The 15,920-nt window shown below is 39.9% G+C and overlaps 1 long non-coding RNA gene across 1 annotated transcript in view; it reads left to right on the top strand.

The window, feature by feature from the left end:
* Nucleotides 1-15,920, top strand: part of LOC131382388 (uncharacterized) — a 355,345-nt gene that overhangs the window by 322,141 nt on the left and 17,284 nt on the right. Inside the window, exon 3 of the long non-coding RNA XR_009211828.1 lies at nucleotides 15,057-15,103. This is a non-coding gene — a long non-coding RNA (uncharacterized LOC131382388). The remainder of the gene's footprint in view (nucleotides 1-15,056; nucleotides 15,104-15,920) is intronic.

A 15,920-nucleotide genomic window follows, 5' to 3' on the forward strand; every position in this document is an offset into this window, starting at 1 on the left:
TCCAATGACTTGTCTTGAATTATTGTTTCAACTGGTGAAGGGGACGGCACCATCGTGGCTGGAGGTGTCTAGTCCATATCAGAACCCAGCGTCTGGAGCCTCTAAGGAAATATATGACCAGATGAGTGAGTATGGTGTGTGCTCAACATGCAACTTGGTAAATAAATGTGCAAAAGGCATGGGAGCGTAGAATGGTAAAATAAAGGGATTGGAGGTTTACATCACATTCTGAGGCTGTATTTCAAGAAAAAATAAAACATACATGCAGTTTGTCTCAAAGTTATATCTTGAGATTGGGGAGAAAGAAGGAAAGAAAACAAAGTTTTTAAATGGGGGTTTGAAGCCTGGCTGCTCAGTTACAATATATTTACACTTCTGTCTTTTGGAAGAGCTATTCCTATAACACAATTGTATCATTTTTATTCCTTTCAACAATGCTTATATAGTAGGTAGTATATGCAAGGCATTCTAATGAAGTCTAAAATACATAAGCCATAGAAGACATGGCCCTTGTCCCTGAGAAGATGGGGAGATGAAATTGAACGGGTTAGTCTAAGTAAGGTAGGCCATGTCACAGGATACATGACCAACACACAAAAATTAATCACAGTTACAGAAAGTAACATTTAACACATGGAAATCAAAATTAAAAACAAAATACTGCTTATAATACCTTAAAGTATAACTCTTTGATGTATATTTAACAAAACATGTAGATGATCTGTATACTGAAAATTATAAAATGCAGACAAAAAATTAAAAACCACAACAAATGCAGAGATCTACCATTTTCATAGTGCTAGCGGTGGAAGAGATCCTAGTTACCCCGAGTTACTGGCAGCATATCTGTATGTGTCTGAAGCAGCTTTAGTCCTGGCCTTCTCAGAAGAAACAATTCGACTGAGGGGCATAAAGCAGAAAAAAAAGGGAGACTGAGGCAAGTTTCAGACCAGGAGTGGAAGTTTATTTAAAAAGACTTTAGAACAGGAAAGAAAGGAAGGTATGCTTGGAAGAGACTCAAGCAGGCACATGAAGGTCAAAGAGAGAAAACAAAGGGGTGTTTAATGTTGATCCTGGGGCTTTACAGGTTCACCTCTTTCCCATGATTTTTCCCATAGGGTGGGCTCCCACATTCGCAGTGCCTTCCTAACCCTTGGGAATTGAGCACACGCAGTGTGTTTAGGAAGCTGTACACGTGCCCATCAGAGGCTTTCCTCTCTCTTCTGGTGGAGTGTACCGGGAATGTCATAGTTCACAATTTTGCTTCTTAGTGCGCTTGCCCAGGAAGTTTCTTCTCCCTGGGATCTGCATTCAATTAAGACTTTCAATGTTAGTAGCTCTGGGTCATCAGGAGGTTGTCTCTCCCTGCAACTGACAAATTATCATTTTTAAAGAGGCAGTGTGATAATTGTCAAACCATCACCTGACATTCCTAGTGGGTCGGGAGAGAGTCCTGTAACACTAGATTGGAGTCATCAGCACAGTAAATATACTAGTTCACCCCAAACTGAACTAGAGGTCACACCTTGTATAAAAACTTTCTCGATCTGACTGGGCTGATGTGTAATATTTCATGGGGGAGGCAGCAGTGGATTGGAATCGTATGGAATGGGACTGGGCAGAAATGGAATCACTGCCTCCAGAGGAAACACCCTAAACTGTTTTTTGTCATTCCCCTGCTCACCATTTCAGGCTCCCATTTCAGTACTAATATAGCTTCTAAAGATCCCATTTTGCAAGTCAAGAATTCGCCTTCTCTAAGAGTCACCTGAGTATAGATATCTCTGTGTATTATATCACACAGAGTGAATATAATTTTGGTCCTCAAAGAAATGAGTTTAAAGAGAATAATAACAAATTAATAGAAATTCTGCCTGCCTAAAAATTGTGATGAAAATAAATGATAATAAGAGAATTTAGGAAAACATTTTTCAGGTTTTTAAGTTATATGTGTGCTTAACTGAGAAGCATATTATAAAAATTCCTCCCAATCTAGTTTCCCAATCTTGTGATTATCCTTCTGAGACACTCACATGTGCCCATTTCCTGTAAATCAGTATTAGAGAAGGATGCTTCAGGCAGACCACCTTGAAGTAATAATTGTCTTTCTCAGGAGATGGTCACATGTGCTAGGCCCTCTGGGAGGAAATGAATGAATTGCCCATTGTGCCTTGAAGCACAGACAAGAAATTTTAAAGGTGAAAATTTCCAAATTGTTAATGCTCAGAGTAATCACTGGAGTGTGGCAGCTAGCCCTTGAAGGGCCCACCCTTCCTAGAATTAGTAAACTCTTCCCCCATAGAAAAATTACATAAACATTTGAAGATTTCCTTTTGTCCTAAGAATTCTATTTGTCTGCCAAGATGATAATTATTTGGGCTGGAAATTTGGCCAGTTGCAATCTCTATTAAGGCATTGGTGGCTATATTCTTTCCTGCTCTTTTTCATTTGTGATCCTGTGATTTGCTGGGCCTCTGGGGCCTCTTGAGTCAAGAGCTGGCTCTGAGAGCTGTCAGCAGGGAGGAGGGGACATGCCTATGTCTTTTCTCTCTAAATGGCAGGCCTCACTCTGGAGTTGCCCCATGGTAGCCTCCTCATCTCTTCTCCATGCCAAGCAAAAGGCTTTTGACAAGTCTGGATTGGGCAGAAACCCAGAGATTGCTGTAGGGCATCGCTTTCATGAGGACAACCAATAGATCTGCACAATATCCATGACCAGTAACAAGGCCACTTTTTTCTTGTTCCTCTTACATGCCAGTCACCATCCTCCACATCTTGACAAAATTACTAGAGAGGAATGCAAAGCTTGGGCAACTTTACTCCCTCCTCATTTCCACTAAATAACTTCACTCTTGGCCCCCTAACACCCTACTACCCTATTGTTTTAGAAAACAAAAGGTATATTCTTTCTCCAAAAGGTAAATGACCTGGAATTTGTTATTTCTTTCTCCAGATATTCTCTTTTATTGCAATTTGGGTTATATTGAGAAACTCTGTGTTGGAGTTTAAAGTACAGAATTTTTTTTTGATGGAATATCCTTGGGACCAACATCTCTGGAGGGTGGAAAAAGAAGCAGGATTAGAAGGAGGAGGTATTGAGTTGAGACACAGACTCAACATCCTTGGTCAATTCCACAGGGATCTCTGGAGCCAGAATGGCCCCTCAGAGCTGTTCTCAGTTGGCCCATGGCCAGTCCTTTACGTTCCTGCATCATTTGGTGATCACATGTGAGTATCCCTAGCAAAGACATAACCTTGGGCTAGAAGACACTTATGCCACTGAGACAATCCCTGAAAGGGCTGACAGATGATGGCCGTCTTCTGACAGCATTCTATGGTAAAGTAGCTGGGACAACAACTCTTTTATTAAAGAGAAATCTGTGTGGTGTACTACAGCATCTACCATAGGCTACCCTTTGCTCCATTCAGATTCTCTTATTAATACACATTTAGAAAGCAATTATTTGGAATTCTGCTGGACTCCTCATGAGCTAAACTGAGAATAGGAAGATATTAGGACAAACTATAGCCCCAATGCTGCAGCTGATCTCCGAGTCACAACTTAAACTCATTGTTCCCCTCTACTATTGAGTCTAGATTTTCTTTCTCTCTCTCTCTCTTTCTTCCAACAAGAATGAGCTTAGAATCTTTTCTTCCATTTTCTTTTTTGTTGAGATGAAATCCTGCTGTGTTTCCCAGGCTAGTCATGATCTTCTGGCTCAAGTGATCTTCCCACCTTGGCCTCCAGAGTAGTTGACATTACAGGCACCCAAACTGTGCCTGGCCTGCTTTTCTTCATTTTTACCTTGCATCTCTGTTGGTTTCAGTGCTTAGCTGGGCACTACCCATACTCTCAGCCTTGAGTAGTCTTAGTTTCTGGTCACCATGCCATTCTCAAAACCAGGATTGCTGAACTTGGTCGATTTGGCATCATAATTGGCAAAGAGAATATCAAAAAGTACCCAGGTGAGTTACCTGGGTTGCTAGACTTCTTATTCCTTGTTCCATTGTGTACTAGCAGCCCTACTTCTACTTGACAGTTTGGTTAATTACCTTGCCAAAATGATGACTCCTCCTGTTCCCATCTGGTTCCTTGGCACAAGAAGCCTAAATGCCTAGGCTACAGTCAAAGCTTGTAAGACAATGGGATTGTTACTATATCCTTTGGCAGAAGTGTTCTCCCTTTGAGAACCAGGATCTCAAAATCCATAGGATCCAGAGTTTCAGAGTAATGAATTATTCAATCAAGTCACTGGGAAAGAAGGGAGGTGAGACCACTTTTTCTTCTACCCCTTAGTTCTTAGAACCATGTATTTTTCCTTTTGGGCAAATAGCACCACATGAAGGTCTTTGAATCAAAATGTATACTAGTCCTAGAAGCTGACACCCTATCATTGTAAAGCATCGGCCATTGGCCCTGAGCTGAGATTTTAGTTGTGTCTTCAGATGACTGTTTCAATGCTCTATCAGGCTACTAACTTTGATGTAAGGAGACAAATAATATGCCCAGAGGATCTCCTGATTTGGGGTCAACTCTGTCTCTGTTTTGCTATAGTTCTCCTGATTATGTGAGATCCCACAGCAATGGATTAAGCGCTTTATAAACTTTTTTTTTTTTTTCAGATGGAGTCTCGCTCTATCGCCCAGGCTGGGGTGCAATGGTGCGATCTTCACTTACTGTAACCTTCACCTCCCTGGTTCAAGTGATTTCCCTGCCTCAGCCTCCCGAGTAGCTGGGATTCCAGGCGCACGCCACCACGGCCGGCTAATATTTTTGTATTGTTAGTAGAGACAGGGTTTTCACCATGTTGGCCAGACTGGTCTCAAACTCCTGACCTCAGGCAATCCGCCGGTCTCGGCCTCCCAAAGTGCTGGGATTACAGCCGTGAGCCACCGCACCCAGCCGTATAAACTCTTGGATAGTGGTAATGACTAAGTATCTGCTTGCAAGAAGGCAAACCAAGTGGCAAGTTGGTTTCCTCAAGGGGTAGTGCCATAATTCAGAGTCAATGTTGGTCTCTCTTGCTAGCAGGTTGAATATTTAGCAGAAGTAATAGCTAAATTACTTCTTGTTAAGTTAGGAACCCATGCTCTTGGAGACTTCTATTTTTATCAGCTTAGCTACTCTGTTCATATGCTCATTGTATCAGTTTTGGGATAGACAATGAAAGAGGCAGGCTGATGTTATCTGGCTGAATCATTTTGGTTTCATGGTTGTTTAGTAACTCCACTGTGTTGAATGCTACCTGGTGGGTGTAATCATGTGATACAAAGATTTTATAATTTGAGCCCACTCTCGTATGTTTATCTACATGCCTCTACCCCTGATCTTTTTGTCACTGATCTTCCCATTTTCTCTCTCCAGGCCCCAATTAACCTGCCAAGCCACTTGCCACTGCTGATTAGTCCATAAGTGTAGTCTAACCTACATATGTGTAGTCTAATCCGCTTCTCTTTCCACACAAAGTAGATGGTCAAGGTGCAGAGAAGTGAGTTGTCACTATTTCCTGGGGCCTTTGCCAAGATTCTAAATCTTGTATACTGAGAGAGTGCTCCCCAAATGACAAACTCTCCCTTATCCAAGCTTACGGTATAACCACCTTGATCAAGCACCCTCAACATGCAATCACATGTATACTTTTCCAATTCCTGCTGGTACATTCTGGTTCTTGTAGCTCCTTTGGGTTACAGTATCTTTCTTCCCTAATTAGACCCAGTATGTCCCTGGCTTGGTTTTGCTGCAGCTTAACCACAGCTATTGTAGTGAAAAAGAAGTAGGGGCATATCCTGAGGGAGACAACATTGTTTTGCAGGGAGCAGGCCTCTGAATTTTCTTCCTACAAGAGGGGAGGGAGGTTAACTCTTGACTGGGGAAGGAGAGCCCTTCTGCAATCTCAGAGGATTTCAGGAAATCTAAGGATTCAGGACTTGTTTGGACATCCACATAGATACCTATCCAATGCATCAGGGGCCTATTATTTTTTCCAAGCCAAGGCCCTAATCTTGGCATAGAAGATATGTCTTGATAAGGAGTTTAACCTTCTTCAGAGCTTGGCAACTCTGATTATTAAATCCTATTCCTGTCCTATGATTTCTAGGCCCTCCTGCTGCAGAAAATTAGATCCTTTATGTATGTTACCCAGAAGGCTCTTTACTTTCACACCTGCTTTCAATTACTTGTAAATTTCTTTCAGCTTTTTCTTTCTTTCAGTAAAGGGAGCTTAGAAAATAGCCACATGGGCTGGGCATGGTGGCTCATGCCTGTAATCCCAGCATTTTGGGAGGCTGAGGCAGGCAGATCACGAGGTCAGGGGTTCGAGATCAGCCTGGCCAACACAGTGAAACCCCATCTCTACTAAAAATACAAAAAATTAGCCAGGCTTGGTGGTGGGCACCTGTAATCCCAGCTACTCGGGAGGCTGAGGCAGGAGAATCTTGTGAACCCAGGAGGCGGAGGTTGCAGTGAGCCGAGATTATGCCACTGCACTCCAGCCCAGGCGACAGTACGAGACTCCATCCCAAGGAAAAAAAAAAATAGCCACATGATTGTATTGTTCTTATAGTTTCTATTGCTGGCTTATTTTTCAAATGTCTGATATAGAGCAGTAGCTAGAGCATCCCATCCACCTTTATATCATCCCAATTCACCAGTGAAATTTTGAACAATAGGAACCTCACCTAGTATCAGTACTGCCTGTGCCCTACCACCAGTGATGTGGTTCTCATTGCCAGCAAAGCCACAAGTGATCCGGCTCTAAACCCCATCTTCTTTCTTCTTCTTTCTTACAATTCTTAGAGTACTCCGGGTACTAACTGTCACAGGTTACGGTTTCCCAGGAAGCAGACTATGAGATGGGGATTAGAACATGCTACATATTTATTAAAGAACGTCCTATGGATAGACACATATGGAAAGGAAGATAAGAAAACAGGATTAGGCAAAAGGAGAAGTTAGCTGAAATGCAGGCTTGACAGCAGCCTCAGCCAACACTGCAGGGACACTTGGTGCTAAAATGGCCCTTCAGAGGTATCTTGAGCGAGATCAAGATCATCAGGTCTTTATTCTTCTGCACTAACCAGTTATTGGATGTGTGTCCCTGGGAAAGAGCATGACCTTAAACAAGAGGGTTCTGCAGCTGAGGCAATCCTTGAAGGGGCTGATAGCTAACAGCTGCCTGCTGACATGTCTCCAAACAGCTGGGTCAACAAGCCCTTCACTGAGGAAGGATCTGGACCCTAGAACTAATCCTTTTAGGGAAGTAGCAATTTGAGGAGGCTTGAAAGCAACTTTCAGAAAGACTGTGCCATTTTTCTGTATGACTCTGTGCCTTTGCAGATTCTTCTGTTTCTACACCAAATGATTTTTTTCCCACTCTTCATTCCTTTCTTTGCTAACTAGAACATGTCCTTCAAGCATTGCCTTCCCAAAGAAACCATTGCGGAATAGATTCCCTTTCAACCCCACTCCCAAGTCTCCTTGCCAAACAAACTCCCTGACTGGTGAAATATTCCTGTGTTTTCCTGTGAGGCTTTTAAGATGCCTATATATTAACGCTTAATGCTTATCACCCTGAGGTTTTTTTTGTTTTGTTTTGTTTTTAGAGACATAGTCTCACTCTATCGTCCAGGCTGGAGTGCATTGGCGCTATCTCTGCTCACTGCAACTTCCGCCTCCCAGGTTCAAGCAATTCTCGTGCCTCAGCCTCCTGGCTAATTTTTGTATTTTTAGTAGAGACAGGGTTTTACCATGTTGGCCAGGCTGATATTGAACTCCTGACCTCAGGTGATCCGCCTGCCTCGGCCTCCCAAATTGCTGGGATTATAGGTATGAGTCAACACGCCTGGCCTACCCTGAGTTTTAATTATGTAGTCATCTGCTATATTTTTCACTGGGCTATGCATTTCTTGGGGTTTTTATCTTTTCTTTTACTGGTGTATATTTAAGGAGCAGAACCAGTATGGTGCCTTTCATGTATCATGTATGTTAAATGGATGAACCCATCAAAAATATTACCATTCATGTCATAGTAGAAGGACATAGAACTAGAGTTAAGAAATCCAATTTGAGTCCTTACTTGGTCATAAACAGCCTATAGATAAGTCACTCAATCTCCTCATATCTGTTTCACCTTCCGTAAAATGTAGATAAGTTCTCTCCTTACTTTATATCATTTTTATAAAGATAAAGGAAAATGAGATATATGAATGTTGGGTAATAGAAGTGTTACACAATGCCAGAAATTATTATTGTTTATCTATCACTTATTCTGCATCAGTGATCAGTGTTTGCCTATCTTGCTGCCTATAAATGGTTCATTTACTGTTGTAAGTCTCTGGGTTAATCACAGATGCAAATTTTTACTGTTGCTAAGGTGTATCTGCTCTGTACTCTTCAATTCTGGACAACTAATCCATATGTGTATTTGGAAATTGGAAAATAAATGAGCCACTGAAAGCTATCACCTCTAAAAGAAAACCCTGGATTAGTGAAAGGCCTAATCAGTGGGTAGAAAGATGATTACAATACTGTCTATGACTAGAGGGAGACAAACATGATAATATAAGAGAAATGAAATATTATAGATATTTTCTAGATATGAGATGGGATTTAGTGCAGGTACAAAGGAAGGAGTGATTAGATAGAGATTGAGGAGATGAAACTTGCCCTGTCTGGCAGTTTCCCTTCAGGCAGGCAAGGAACTGAAGGGCATGCAGGATGTGCAGAGGCACAAAGGAATAGTAAGATGGAGGATTCCAAAGAGTTCTGTGTGACCAGAATGTATGGCAGAGGGGATGAGGGAAAATAAGGCAGCCACATGTGTCTGCCACCTTGGCATCAGGAAGGCCTCATTGGACATACTGTATATGGGGTCCTCTTCTGTTGCAGTTCTGAGATTCTCTGACTTACCTCAATTAGTAATTTATTATTTGGTATGGGAGATTCACTCCATTATGATAGTGGTCTTATGCAATATGTTTTATTTCATCATTGTAAATATATTTAATTCTGAAAATGCAAGGCTTTGGGGATAGGCTATAATAATATCTATCAGAAGTTTAAAGGATCCAGATAGCCATTGTTTAATGGCACTAATGATAAATTTAATGTCAGTTTAAAGAATGCTTTGAAGGCAAAGTTAGGTCGTCTTTAATTGTTTGTTATTGAGGCCAAGGTGGAGGTGGGGGAGATTTCCTTTGCTTTTCTGTTAGTATAGAACCTTTTTTATTTTTTATTTTTTTCATGAGCATAGAACACAGCAAAAAACATCACGGCACTTTAGGGTTGGTAAGGACTAAAAATTATCTTTCCAGCTCCCTTCATGCCAATTCCCCACCCCGGCCAACAAAAACCCTAATTGCTTCTATAGGTCCATGACATCTTAAAGATCTTAAAGGTCTAGAGTGGTAGGGAATTATAATACTGTTTAGTCATTTACTGGTGATGGCATCATATACATTTCTACATATGTCTGGAATATCAGAAATATTCTGGGTACTTCTAAAAGTCACAACAGAACTTGGTGGTATGGAAAGATTGGAACGAATATGCATTTCTCCTGCTGAAGGTAGCATGTAGAAGCATAAGCACCATTTTTGCTCCACCACTGGCTTTGCAAATCATACATTTCCCAGAGGTAGGTAATAATAAGAAAATATGAGAAAATCGAATTCTCTAGTTCTTCTAGTAAAGTAGAACAGCAAAGTCATTTTAAAATGATAGTCCAGTGGTTGTGACATCACCAGATAAGTCAGGTTGGAAGGGTTCCTAAAAATAATTCAGCTGAATCCTTTACTGATGAGGAAACTGAAGTCCACAAAGGTCAAGTGGTTTGCCCAAGGCCACAAAGCTCTCTGATCATCTAAAGTGGTCCCCAATGCTGTAATGTTTATAGGTTTTCAGACTTATTGTTTCATAGAACAGAGTTCCTTCTCATCAAAATGGGTGTTATAGAACATGGCATCCTCCTCACATGGCATAAGGAAGCTACTCCCTTCTGAGGACTATTGCTTGTCCTTCATTATTCAAAAGATCAATTATCTTGGGCTCCTCTCATTCATTGTTTGTTTACTTCCCTGTTGATTAATTAGTTCTGAGAGGAGAGAAAAGTAAAGGAGGTAAAACCCATAGCCATTCTTTCACTTATTAGTGGTTTGGTGGGTGTTAGTGGAGCAAGGGAGGGTTGGTGGAGAAAATGAAATTAAAGATTTTTAAGATGATTACCTGTGACTTTCATTTGTTCCAAGGTATTAATGACATAAAAAATCGAGAGCTTCACAAAAAATACATTGACATTCTTATCTTGCAAAATCTTCAATGTTTCACAATCCAAAACTCATATTTTAAACATTATTCAATCACCTACATCATTAGTCTTTAATCTATGGGTTTCTCATGATTTGTATTCTGTTAGAAGCATGATGGGTTTTAGTTATGAGTGTGTGAGTGAAGAAACGAAGGTAAGTTCCCAGGCTTTTCTCAGCTGAGACTATCACCATATGTGTGAACAAATGCCTTCCAGCCGATACTGGGTGTAAACCACTTGAAATATTGGAGAAAGGCCAACATTTCATCATTTTGGCCCATCTCTTTGCACAGTGTAATGCTCTCGTATGCCGTTCCAGAGCAGTGAAACGCCGAAAGCTTGTCTAAAATGCGAATGATAATACACCTATTTTTATCTAGCAGAGCCACTGCGGTTCACATAGTTACTTTCCCAGCTGAAAAATGCTGGTGAACCAGCACAGCAAGACCAAGATAAGTAGCTTCTTAGAGTTACTGGCAAACAGCAAAGACAATTAAACTTCAGTATTGAGTCACTTGTCAACTGGGCAGGCTGACTTCAACTCCTACCACTGAGTTTTCAAGCTGCGTAGGATTTTGCCGTATTGAGCTTAGTTTACATTAAGCCATTTGTGCTGCTAAATTCTTTAAAAGCCAAATTATTTGATAAGAGGCTGTATGCTTGTATTTTGGAGCGTGTGTGATACTTACCGTCCTAGTTTCTAAGCTGAAATTGTTGATGCCAAGAAGGGAGATTATTACATGTATTGAAGCACTGTGAGCAGACCAAATGTGACTCCTTTTTGCAAAAGAACCTATGTGAATACCGAGTCAGCCTCCCACACACATGAGTCTTCTTTGTCACTTCAGTGGGAGTTTTATGTGGGAATTAAGAAGAGAAAAATGTCACCCAGAGTGTGTCTGATCATGATTTAATATCTGAGCCAAGACATCTTCAGCTAGTGAAAGCTCCTACCCACATAACATTAAATCATAAACATATGCAGCAATGGGCCTTTGAATACGCCTTTGCAATGCTTTGCATGGAATGAGCCATAAGCTATGTTATTTGATTAATTGAATTGACATTCACAGGAAACTCTCATATTGGGATATTTAGTTGAAATATAAATAACAGAATGGTCAGCGTTTTGGTTCAATGCTTTGGGGGAGGACCATAAAAGTCCCAATGTCTGCTGAGTGAAGAAAACCCAAAACAACTTACATGCCTTCGTGGCCTAAAACAGGGAGTGGTAGGAAGTGGGGGAGGCAAGAGAAGCAGTGTGTGTGTGAGAACCAAAGGCTTCCTCTAACAAACTAATTAATTATACCTTTATGTATGATTAAGATGCATTAATTAAAAATTAGAGGCCATATAGTTTTGATTACTGTTAAAACAAATGCATACACCAAACAAGCACAACCATGTTTTATTCAAATAAATAAGGAGCTTATGGGTTCAGTCCATGGCATTTAAATGCAGTTCCATCCTGTGCTTCCCATGGGGTAATTACATGACTCAGTCCGCTGGACACCCAGCTCAGCCAAAGCAGATTTACAGGGAGTAAGGAGAGATCATCCTGGGATTCCTTTTGCTTGGCTTCAGAGTTCCTGAATTAGTGTACAGTTGGGTGTGAGCTACAGGTTGCACCATTAAGCAGCTTCCTCAACCACAGAAGCACTTATAAGGAAAGAGGCAGTCATGGGGTAGTTCTGGTCCTATTCATGTTTGGAAACTAAAGAAATGGGAGAGACACTAAGAGGTTTATATAGGTTTTTCCTGGAGACCTGGGTTGGCCATATTGAATCCACAAGGATTAGAGCTGAGTGTGTCCCTGTGTAAAGGCGTGCTGCTGTTCAACTGCAGTGTCATCTGGCCATTGTTCTTTGATGCAAACAGATTCTATCTATGGCTCCTCACACTACACAATATGGTAGGTTTTCATTACCTTCAAGGAAAGAAGTCTCTACTCAAAACTTTTAAATACTTTAGCTGCAGCCCCCAGAAGCAGTCCAAGCAGTAGGCAGCAGGTAAAGTGGATCATGAATAGGGCTTTGTATGAGGACCCTTAGAATTATATTGGAATACCTGTAGCCCATTTATAGACTGAACATAACTAACTCTTTCAGGCAAGTAAGTAATACAGAACATCGTGTTTCAGGTAGGATTTTATTATGTCTTATCAGTGGCATTATTATTCTCCTTGAGCTGAACCTCATCCTGAGCTAGAATTAGCATTTTTAGACTTCTTATAGTCATAAATATAAACTGAGTTCTGCCTTTACAATAAATGCTTCTCTCATCTACTGGATTCTCTAACTCAACTTTAACGTGGGAAATTGTGTTTTCTAATTGATCTCTCCACAGGTATTGGGTCCTCTTCTGCAGGTATAGGTACTTAGCACCCCTGCCCCCACACCACTCTAAGGGGAATTGTGAGTGGAGAGAAAGTCCAACTGGCACAGAAACTGCTGTAGAAAATCCAAGGAAATGCCGATTGCAAGATTCTGAGTGTTTGGCAATTAATAAATTTTATCCTTTTGGCCTAGAAAATTTACTCACGGAGAAATTTTTAAAAAGCCTACCGTGTAATACCCTTTCAAGATTCCTAAATAGTGTTGGGAAAATCCAAACCATACAAGTCGCTTTCTTCTCAACCCCAGGTAAATCAAGCTACTAGATTATTAACTCTGGGTTATATCATCACTACACTTTTATCTCATATTAACACTATATACATTATTAAGTTATATATCGGTATAAATTGTACATAATACATATAATTTTAAAAAAATTTTGTGTGTATATCATAGGTATGTGTACATATACATATTTATGGGGTACATGAGATACTTTAATACAGGCACGCAATGTGTAATAATCACATCAGGGTAAATGGGATATCTATCCACTCAAGCATCTATTCTTTGTGTTACAAACAATCCAATTATACTCTTTTAGTTATTTAAAAATATACAATTAAATTATTATTGACTAAAATCACTTGTTGTGCTATCAAATACTAGGTCTTCTTCATTCTTTCCAACTACTTTTTGTACCCATTAACCTTCATCACATCTCCCCCAGACCCCTACTAACCTTCCCAGCCTCTGATAACTATTCTTCTACTCTCTATCTCCGTGAGTTCAATTGTTTTACTTTTTAGCTCCTCCAAGTAAATGAGAACATGAGAATCTTGTCTTTCTGTGCCTTGCTTATTTCACTTAACAAAATGACCTCCAGTCCCATCTGTGTTGTTGAAAATGACAGGATCTCTTTCCTTTTTATGGCTGAATAGTACTCCGTTGTGTATAAGTACCACATTTTCTTTATCCATTTGTATGTTGATGGACCCTTAGGTTGCTTCCAAATCTTGGCTATTGTGAAGAGTGCTGCAACAAACATAGAAGTGTAGATATCTCTTCAATATACTGATTTCCTTTCCTTTAGGTATATACCCAGTAGTTGGATTGCTGGATCATATGGTAGCTCTACTTTTAGGTTTTTTGAGGAACCTCCAGACTGTTTTCCATAGTGGTTGTACTAATTTACATTCTCACATGCAGTGTACGATGGTTCCCATTTCTCAACATCCTTGCCAGCATTTGTTCCTGCCTATATTTTGGATAAAAGCCATTGTAACTGGGGCTCATCACTACACTTTTCAATGATGTATCTGGGTTTCTGAGGACTAACCATTGCAGGCTAGCCTTGGTGTTGGTTATTTTGAAGCTGAGTTTCTTTTTAAAGAACTCTTTACTAGTTGTTGTATGTTACATTGTTTGGCCCAGAGAGTTGACACAGGTCTTGGAGCTGGAGATCATGTGATAAATAATGCAAGGTAGAAACTTACCCCACTGATTAATCACAATCCTGTGAACCTGAATGGAGTGAGTCATGGTCAGTCAACTAGGTAGAATTGGTCTTCTACTATTCTGTAGATGAAAGACAACCACCATTCTGGATCTTCAGGCTATACAAAAACAAACAAACAAACAAACAAACAAACAAACAAACAAACAAAAAACAAGAAATAGAAAAAGAAAAAAATCTTTAAAAAGTTCAGAACTGATTCCTGATTTAAAACATTGTGACTCAACATAATCTTATTTATAAATTCATTCAATAATAAACACATTAAATCGCCAGGCGCGGTGGCTCATGCTTGTAATCCCAGCACTTTGGGAGGCCGAGGCGGGCGGATCACGAGGTCAGGAGATCGAGACCACGGTGAAACCCCGTCTCTACTAAAAAAAAAAAAAAAAAATACAAAAAATTAGCCGGGCGCAGTGGCGGGTGCCTGTAGTCCCAGCTACTCAGGAGGCTGAGGCAGGAGAATGGCGTGAACCCGGGAGGCGGAGCTTGCAGTGAGCCGAGATTGCGCCACTGCACTCCAGCCTGGGTGACGGAGTGAGACTCTGTCTCAAAAAAAAAAAATAAAATAAACACATTAAATCATAAGGAATTAAACAGAAAGAATTCTAGGAGTTATTATTTGTAACAAGTTGCAAGTGTATAAACACATCCTTAGTGTAACAATTTGTTAGACCTTATGAAATCCCTCATCAATTTACCTTTTCTCAAACAGGTGTGTTTGGTCTTAACAGGAGGTTTTCCATACATAGTTTTTTATGGTGAGTTTTTAGTGGGTTATCACCTTCTACTGCTCCATCTTTGCTTTTTATCTTTTGTCTTTTTATTTTACTTATTTTCTGAGTCCCTATATGAAATAATTATTTAAAATTTACAGTATGTCTTTTTCTTTAAAGAGAGAAGAGAAAGAAAGAGAATTCCTTGACCTTGAAAACAGACCATCAATGGTGAGTACTTGCCCAGTATTCAGAAATATCATCAAAGTGTTATCTCATGATGGATGCTAACCATATAAAATATTTCTACTAATAGCCTCAATCAAATTAAAATAAAAACTGGGAATGGTGTTTTTGGCGGTTTTTGACAGTTGAATAGTCTCAAATATTGCAAGACACATGAAGTTTAATATCAGTGAGATCTTTCTCACATTCTGTATCTTGGAAGTTTGGGTGAGAATTGTATTAAAGATGTTTATGAAGCCAAAAATGTAGACATATGTGGAAAGAGAGTTTTAAGGTCTAATTGATCTCAGATGAATACATACTAATACTTACTGAGACTTAGGTGAGAATCAAAAATTTAAAAAAATCCTGATATGAAACAATGATCTATTGAACATGTTCTCAGGTTCTAATTACCCTCCACAGGAGGCTAAACTTTTCCCCAGTGATATGAAGTGTTCCTTAGAAAACTTCTTTTAAATCTTCATAATCACTGATGGAAATAGAAATTGTAGCAACATGGAATAAGAAACATGCTTTCCCAGGTACTGTTAATCTAGAGGAGACCTGCTCAACCTCACTGACAGCCTCTAAGTATTAATGGAACGTTTACTTAGATATTGAAGAGGATTCTTTTGTATTAGGTTGGTGCAAAAGTAATTGTGATTTTTGTCATTAAAAGTAATGGCAAAATGCTAATAAAAGTAATGGCAAAAATCACAATTACTTTTGCAGCAATATAATAAAATGTCTTTATCCTCAGACTCATTATACTCATTTGTTTGAAGAGAGGTAACATCACTTAGTTATTAGATACAATACA

Source organism: Hylobates moloch, unplaced genomic scaffold (assembly GCF_009828535.3).
Source record: "Hylobates moloch isolate HMO894 unplaced genomic scaffold, HMol_V3 SCAFFOLD_23, whole genome shotgun sequence".
NCBI lineage: Eukaryota > Metazoa > Chordata > Mammalia > Primates > Hylobatidae > Hylobates > Hylobates moloch.